A 9,229-nucleotide genomic window follows, 5' to 3' on the forward strand; every position below is an offset into this window, starting at 1 on the left:
CCCCCGGTGTCTGGCTCTGATACCATTTGTAACATCTCAAGCCCACCACTAATAGATATTGTCCACTTTGACTCGTTACGTATTGTCATTAGCCTCTGATTTTAAAACGTGTCTGGTAGGGAGAGATTTTAACACCTTATAAAGAATGTTAAGTTCCCTTTATCACAACTACTCTTTATCAAACTTTCCGATTTAAGAATAAGGTTAGTTTGGGTTGCTAGGGACGACTGAATAGATGTTAGCTTTGTAAATGTGTAGAGCCAAGTGTCGTGTGGTGTAGTAGTAGGCATTTTTAAGCCCGTTCAGACTTCATGACCACTCGAGCACTTTGAATATTATAATGGATCCGCACGGTAGTGGTATAGGTATTACAGACCCTCAAACATTATGTTTATTCATATTTTAATACATTATATTTTAAGATTAAAAATATATTTTGAAATGTTTATGTTTGTATGGAGGATAGAGTTGTTGATGCTTATGCTATCCAAATTGGTTGAAGGGGAAGATCCCAAGATATTACATATTTTTGTGGGATGAAATTTGTATTTTAATGAACAATCTTTCTTGAACGGTCACTTTCCTTGGGATTGGTTTTCACTTCTCATCCTCAATAATAACGTCAACAATAACGCGTTGTCCCCTTCTTCTTTGGAGGTTCCTCTCAAGTGGGTCGGATTGAGATATTTTTGTAATGGTCTAGGGCCACCGCTAGCAGATATTGTCCTCGTTGGGCTTCCCCTTTCAAGCTTCCCTCAAGACTTTAAAACACGTTTGGTAAGAAAAGTTTTCCACACCTTTCCACACCCTTATAAAGGGTGGCTGTTTCGTTCTTCTCCCCAACCAATGTGGGCGTTCCCTTTTGAGGGAGCTTTAAAACGGGTATGCTAGGGAAATGTTTCAACACCTTTCCACACCCTTTATTTGGTTCTCCTCCCCAATCAATGTGGGACTGTGTTCCCAACCAATGTGGGATTCTCACAATCCACCTCCTTTCGGGATCTAACGTCCTCGCTGATACTCGTTCCTTTCTCTAATCAATGTGGGACCCCCACCAAATCCACCCCCTTCAAGGCCTAGCATCCTTATTGACACACCGCCTCGTGTCTTACCCCCCTTCGAGGAACAACGTCTTTTCTGACACACCACCTCGTGTCTACCCCCATTCAGGAAAGAGTCTCCTTACTGGCACAGCGCCTCGTGTCTACCCCCTTCAGGGAAGAGGCACCTTACTGGCACATAGTCTAGTATCTAGCTCTGATACCATTTGTAACGATAGAGACCCATCACTCGTAGATATTGTCCTCTTTAGGCTTCCACTTTTCCCCCTCAAGCTTTAAAATATTTGGGTTTGTAACGGCCCAGACCTACTACTAGGAAAATGTTTCCACATCCTTATCGGTGTTTCGTTCTCCTCCCAACCAATGTGAGATTGTGTCCCCAACGAACGTAGGATTCTTACAATTTTAGCCGAATAGAATGTTTATTTAATCTAAAGGATAAATTACTCTAACTTAAAGATTAGTAAATATTTGAGTATAGATGAACAAAATAGGAATATTTTAAGGAACGAGTCCAAAGAACCACTTGATTTTGTCTCACTAGAACGAACCAAAACTTGAGGTCCCTAGAAATGTGGGCAAAAGAGATAAACTTAGAAAGAGGAACTAAGATATGAAATATCATGGATTATTGCACTTGTCTCAAAAACAACCTCAATCTTTCATGGGACATTCATTCTCATCCTTATTTATTTGATTCTTATCATATTCGGTTCTTTTACTCGGGTATGCAAGGGCGGGTGTGGCCAATGCGAGCACAACACATGTTGTAACGACTTAGGCCCACCACTAGTAGACATTGTCCTCTTTAAGTTTTCCCTTTTGGGCTTCCCCTCAAGGCTTTACAACACGACAGCTAGGGAGAGGTTTCCAGACCCTTATAAAAGATGTTTCGTTCTCTACCCCAATCGATGTGAGATTTCACACCTGTAGTTATGGAAAAAATCAAAGAAATTCCTACATGCACTATTGTTTCGAACTGGGTTGTGGTGTGTGGGCGAGTACGTGGATGTCAATGCATTATACTTGACCGTGGCCACGTGCGAGGTTCTCTCCTAGAACGTGTATGGCGCGTGTAGGTACCTTTTACGCCATTCAACCTTCCTTTGACTGTTTTCCATCTTGATTTCGATACTAACCCTAATTTTATTTGAATTAGGACGGAGTAAAGAAATTCCATAATTTTTGGAACTCTTAACACAAATTACTACCAAATCCCTTTTGTCTATTTTTCTTCATGATTTGACTTTCCAGAATATCTAAGTTCACGTCATAATTTACAGCAAACAAACAAGATATAACCTTAATATTTGCAAAGCCATGTCAATTTTTTGGTGGTACTCCATGTAGTCTGCCAATGGAATGGAAAGTGTTCTACGTGTTGTGGGTTTTGTGACAACAAACAATGATTTCTACATAGATTATATGCATATTAATACACATAATCTCTTTGAACTCAACAATTTGAAGTGCGGCCAGGTCATCGGCGTGTTCCATACTGATTTCTGCCTCTAGATGTCCTTTCCACTTGATTAAGAACTCTGGAGCGTTTTAATATAGGTTGTCAATGCAACGAGTTCGCTCGGCTAAGATCTCTTCTACTTCTTTCTAGCTTGTATCCTTCATCCTGACTAGAGGTCATGTCACTTCGTTGCGTCGTCGATGGTCATCATTGTCAAGGTGGTATGGTTTCAAACTGCTAACATGGATGATAGGATGGATCTTCATTCATGCCGATAGTTGAAGTCAGTATGAAGTCCTCCCTACATTTTCGATGACTTCGATTAGCCCTTCGTACTTTCGCACTAGTCATTAGTCTCTATTGCCTCAGAATCGAAGCTGTTATGGTCTCAACTTGATCAGAACTTGGTCACCAACTTGAAATTTTAATTGCCTGTGTTATAGGTATGCTCGCTTCTTTATCGTCGCGAAGTTTTTTTCTAAGTAAGCACGTGTCACTTTAGAAGTTTGCTTCCACTCCTTGGTGAATTTCTCAGCTTGTTGACTTTTTTCGGCATAAGGGTGGTCAATGACGGGTTGTTTACCACATACTATCCAAAAGGGGTCTTTCTAGTTGATGAGATTTGCTGACAATTGAAGATAAACTGAGCAACATCGAACATTTGAACCCAGTTTTTCTGTCGTGCATCGATAAGTGATGCAAGATAATGCATCCTATTGAACCTTTCAGTTTGTCCGTCTTCCTGGGAATGCCAGCTTGAAGAGATATTTAGAATTGGTCCCAATAACTTTAATAGCTCGGCCCAAAAGGTTCTAGTAATTTTTTTGTCACGATCATTGATGATCTTCGTGGGAATGCCACACAACTTGACATGGGGATCAGGAAGAATGTGACATGGGGGTCAGGAAGAATGTGACGTACTTAGAAAATTTGTCCACGATCACTAAGATGGATTCGAACTCTTCTACCTTATGGAGGTGAGTGATGAAATCAAGAGACACGCTCTCCCATGGTCGAGAGGGGACTAGTAGGGACTTTGATAATCCTACAATTTTCGTATGTTCGACCTTGTCCTATTGGCAGATAAGACATGTCTTCTTGAATTGCATCACGTCATCACAGGGCTGCATGTTCGCTCTTCCGACTAATGACATTTGTAACCTAGTTTGCTCTACCTAGCTTGTGCTCGAACTGAAAATCAAACTTTATCACACATTCTTGTCAACGCACCTGCTTCGACAATACTTAGGTTGGTTAAAGAAGTGACATGGAGTTGTCTGTCTTTACCACAAATTTGGTCCCGATGAGGTATTACCTCGAAGCTCATGTGCATTAGACCACCGTCATCATTTCTTTTTTGGAGGCGACGATTCTCGTGTCCATCCTGTAATAGACGCTCCCAAGAGCAAAGTCTCACGTATTTTTTCCAATTCGAAAGGTTTTGTCATGTCGGCAATTCCTAACACTAGCCCTTCTATCATAACATTTTTAGGTCATCAAAGGCTTTTTAATAGTTACCCTTCTCAGTAGTTTTTTTTAGGGGCTCGCGCGTTTCGAGAATCCATTGATGATCACCCTTAGTAATTGGCTAATCAGAGGAAAGAGCACACTTCTGTCACCGAAGAAGCGGTCTTCCAATCTCTGATGGCTTTGAACCTCTCTTCTTCCATGCCTATTCGACCTGCCTCAATTATGTGTCTGAGAAAATTGATCCATTATTGAGCGAACGAGCACTTTTCTCTTTTCACGTATAGTTGGTTTTCTTTCAACTTTTTTAAGATGAACCGCAAGTAGGTTTAATGCTCGTCCATGGTAGAACTATAAACCACTATATCGTCCAAGTAAACTACCACAAACTTGTCAAGGTATTCGTGAAAAACATGGTTCACTAATGTACAAAATGTGGCAGAAAAATTAGTGAGACCAAACGGCATAACAAGGAATTCAAAGGCCCCATGTCCTCCGACACATATTGTTTTGGGCTCATCTCCTTTGGTTATTCAGACCTGAAAATAACCCAACCTTAAGTGGAGTTTCGAAAAGTAGTTCGTGCCATGTAGCCAATAAAAAAAGTTAGTAATGATAGGTTGGAGGTACTTTTTCTAAACGGTAATCTTATTTAAGGTACAATAATCTATGCATAGGCAGAGACTCTCGTCCTTCTTCTTTTGGAACAACATCAGTGCTTTGTAGGGAGCTTTTGCAGGTCTGTTGAACCCGACACTAAGTAGATCCTCAAGTTGTTTTCATAGCTTCGCTAACTCCGATGGAGCCATTCTATATGCCTTTTTGGCTTGGGGTTTCGATCTTGACAACAGCTCGATCTCATAATCTATACCTCGATGTGGAGGTAAGGTTTTAGAGAGACTTTATGGCATCATTTTGTGGTATTCCTCCAGTACTTGTTGTATCTCTATAGGGATGGTCTCCATTGACCCTTCGGTTTTGACCACAGGAATGGTCATGAATTTAGGTTCGTAGTGGACGAGACCCCGCTTCAGTTGGAGTGCTGATATCATCTTCACTCCATCTTGTTTCTTAATACTTGATTGGACAAAGGTCAGACTAGATCCCATTATGACCAAGTATTTGGCTAATGGCATGGGGATGACTTTGTGCTCGAACAGGAATTTAATCCCGAGTACGAAATTGAAATCATCTATTTTAATTGCATGGCCCTCGCCCCATGACTTCATTCATTTATTGGGGTGCTCTCTGCTCTCTCCCTCTGGCTCCTCCCGGTCTATCTCCTGTCGTGATTTTAGGTAATTGGATCTATTATTACAAGTGCCTCCACTTGAGAAGGGTTGGCTTCGCCTTACATCTTGGGATTGTTCAAAACACAGATGGAACAATCGTTCAGCTGCAACATAGGTTATAGAGAGATCCTGTACTCTTTGTCCGTATAATTTGGACTTTGTCCACGATTTTAGTCCTTCTACAAGTGAAAGACTTTCCTTTTCAGATATATCCCAAATATTCAACATCAGCACCAAGACCTATTTGACGTACTTTTGAACGTTTTTAGTGTGCCTGAGTTCTCGCATTTTTTTTTCTAGCCATGATTTTGATATCTTTTGGAAATAATTGGGATCGAAGCTCCTGTTTTAGTCTCTAACACGTGTTTATTGTGCATCAGCCTTCTTTGATATCCATATACCTTGATCTCCGCCAAAGTTTTGCATCCTCGGCTATATGTATGATGGCCAAGGTAACCTTTACCTTCCCGATTATTATGTTTGTTGCTACAAGTATTGCTCATAGTCGAAGATGAAGTTCTCTAGGGCTTGGGCCACCAAAGTTTTACATCCTCAGTTGGATGCATGATGGTCAAGGTAACCTTTGCCTACCCGATTACTATGTTTGTTGCTGGAAGTATTTCTCATAGTCGAAGATGAAGTTCTTTAGGGTCTTGGCACCTCGAATCCCACGTAACAGTTTCAGCTTCGAAATCCTGATCTTGTTGAATTAAACCACTCCCCCTATAGGAATTTGGCTTCCCATTGCTCTGATGTGGGGTTTAACCTAGCGCTCAAGTCTACCATTTCATTCCTAACCACATCGAAGGCCACTTTCACATCTTCAAATAGCTCAGTGACCATCTAAACGATCGCTTTCTGGGGCCTTCTAAGCCATCAACTCGCTTCTCTATTAGGGCAATAGAGCCCATTGAGCTATCTCCCTACTCGAGGCCACCAATCTTTATGAATTTCTTTTCTAGGTTATTCACTTTGTACATCGGTTTTTGGATGGGCAATCTACCCAAACGACCTACTACTACATCAACTATGTCGATCTTGATAGTGAGCTCTTTCATGCACTCGTCCAAGTACCGAATACTGTCAAGGACTTCTCGCAAGTTTGCATCTATTCTTTGATGTCGACCAGTCGGTCAACATGGGACTTATGCAACTTCTTGGTTGTGGATATGTTTACTAAATTACTTTTGGAGACAACATGGTTCTGATACCAACTCTCACAATCGTGCTTTTATGGGATGCTTGTAAGCGATTGTATAACACTCACTCTCACCACTAAGTGAGTCAGCCAAATCGAAATTGAGACGCCTTTGACCTTACAATGTATACCCAATCCTCTAGCCCACTTTGAGAAGAAGTTGTAGAAAACGAGCAGAGATATTATGTGATAAGGAATCACTACGAGGAAAGTAATATTCGAATTAACTTATTAATCAAATATCTCAAGGCAAGAACACTTGCTTGAGATTCGAATCACTCCACAAGCAAATGATAGTGCACTTGGTCATCTGTCTTGATATGTTGCATCTCGATTTCTTTCTTCAGAACTTTCTCTCTAATGAAATGGTAGTGCACCTCCGTATGCTTTGTTCTAGCATGAATTACAAGATTTTCTACTAGGCGAATTGCAGATTGGTTGTCGCAATAAAGTGGTATTATATAGTCAATTTTTTGGTGCCAGTCTTCCATCATGAGTTTAGCCATGTACTTTCCTAAGCTGCTTTGTACTCTGCTTCTCTAGTTGACAATGATACTGTTGGCTGTCTTTTGCTACTCCAAAAAATTGTTGATTATATGTTTGACATATCTCAAGATTCGTCGAGCCACATCCAAATGAGGCTTCTTTGGATTTTGCATGTACCGACACATGACTCCAACTGCATAAGGAATATCAGGCCGAGTTAAAGTTAGGTAGATAAGACGACCTACTAGTCATCGATATGTCGTTTCATTGTTCAACTCTTTACCTTCATGTGCACAAATCTTAGCATTTGTCTCCATCGGCGTTGAAACTTGCTTGCGCTCCAACATGCCGAACTTCTGAAACATAGCTCTTGTATACTTTTGTTGACAGAGAAACAATCATTCATCCGTGCAATCAACTTCTAGGCCCAAGTGTTTAAGCTCTTCTAGCTCTTTCATCTGAAAGCGTACTTATAAATTTCTCTTTCGTCGTCTCCAATGATAATCAAATCGTTCACATAGACCAAGACAATTATCAATTCTAAGAGATCAGATAACCTACACTAACCTCGCTCTCAAACTAGATTGTTGAACAAAACTCTTTGTGGGAAGCACTCGCACTCTTTATTAACACTAATCGAAAAGAGATCACAAGACATTGTGTAGAAACTACTGCACGACTTTAAATTTCTTGGGATGAAACTTTGTAGGTTGAGGGGTATCAAATATAATAAATATATTTTTCACTAATATAAACTTCATATTATATAGGTTTTTCTCTTGACATTATCAAATATATTAAATACTTGATTTTTTTTTTTTTTTTATCGAAATCTATTATATGTTTCAATAGTATAAAATTAATTAATCAATTTTCATTCATTAACTATAAGTAACCCAATTATAGACTTAATGTAATATGTTGCGTAGGACACAGGATAAAATTCGTTATAAGCAAGTCGATCATTCACGAGCTGTTCGTTGTTTCGGCTGGATCAAAAGCTCATTTTACTCGTGTGATTACATCTTATTCCTCAAGTATTGTTGTTCCTCCAATGAACAATTTATATATGATCCAGCCATAAACTAAGTTCCTCTCGGGCTAATGAGAGAGTGAGATCTTATCATTCAAGTCCCGAAATTACTTAAGAAACTACTTATCTACTTACCCCTATATGATATAGAGGGTCAAGTCTAAAAAATGGTAAGATTAAGAATGAACTACCGAAGCTGCTCTCTCCATGCAAATTGAAGAATAATGTAACAACCATAGTTTTCTACTAACCTAAAATGGCTACCACATGCATGACGTTTGTACAGAAATATTCATTTAAAACGTCTTCGTAAAACAATGTCATGGACTTACATGTTTAATGAAAGTTCTTTAAAACAATACGAAAGAAATATTAAATTAAAATAGACATAAGTAAAAATAAAACAACAATGTCCTGTACTAACCTATAGTCTACAAAATTAATTACAACTACCGTATGCATGTGTCATGGTTTTTAAATTTTCGATGCCGTCGTCAACCGTGCAGGGGTGCCTTGCCTTTACCTAAAATATAAAACAAGCATGTGGCTTGAGTATTTTAATAAATACGAGTAAGTGACCCTACTATTGAAGTTAGGAAATGTAAAGACATGCAACACAAATGAGACCTATCGTTTTAAAGCCGCATTCCCTTGGGTGACAATCCTAACTGGGTCATTGGATGTGTATTTATTATTCTACACACGGTCCATATGTGTGAGTATGGACCCACTAGTCGGTTCGCACACCTTTTAGGCCCCTTTTCTGGTCGGGCTAGGATTCTATGGTACTATTGTCGGACACTCGGTAGGAGTAGTGACCGTTGTAGCATCATGTTAAACATGACGATCATTTTCCTTTTCATAACTTACGTGTCCGTACTCATCATATGGAGAAAAATATCCCGACACATGTGACATACAATAATGCATAAGGTCCCAACATTTTTCACATTTATTAAACCATGTAAAACAACCCCTTCCTATTTTCCTTCATATCATAGCTTTCAAAAAACATGTCTCGGGGTTGTGCATCTTGTTAAAATATTTTATCGCATGTCATTCCTATCTACATCATATCATACACGTACTATATCATAGAACATATAATGTCACAACATGTATCATATCCCAAAATATATCATATCATAGACATAACATATTATAAACACATCACACATAACATATATATGACATGTACGAAGCCACTGTGCACGTGTCATCATACATAAC

This window comes from Cucurbita pepo, chromosome LG06 (assembly GCF_002806865.2).
Source record: "Cucurbita pepo subsp. pepo cultivar mu-cu-16 chromosome LG06, ASM280686v2, whole genome shotgun sequence".
Lineage (NCBI taxonomy): Eukaryota > Viridiplantae > Streptophyta > Magnoliopsida > Cucurbitales > Cucurbitaceae > Cucurbita > Cucurbita pepo.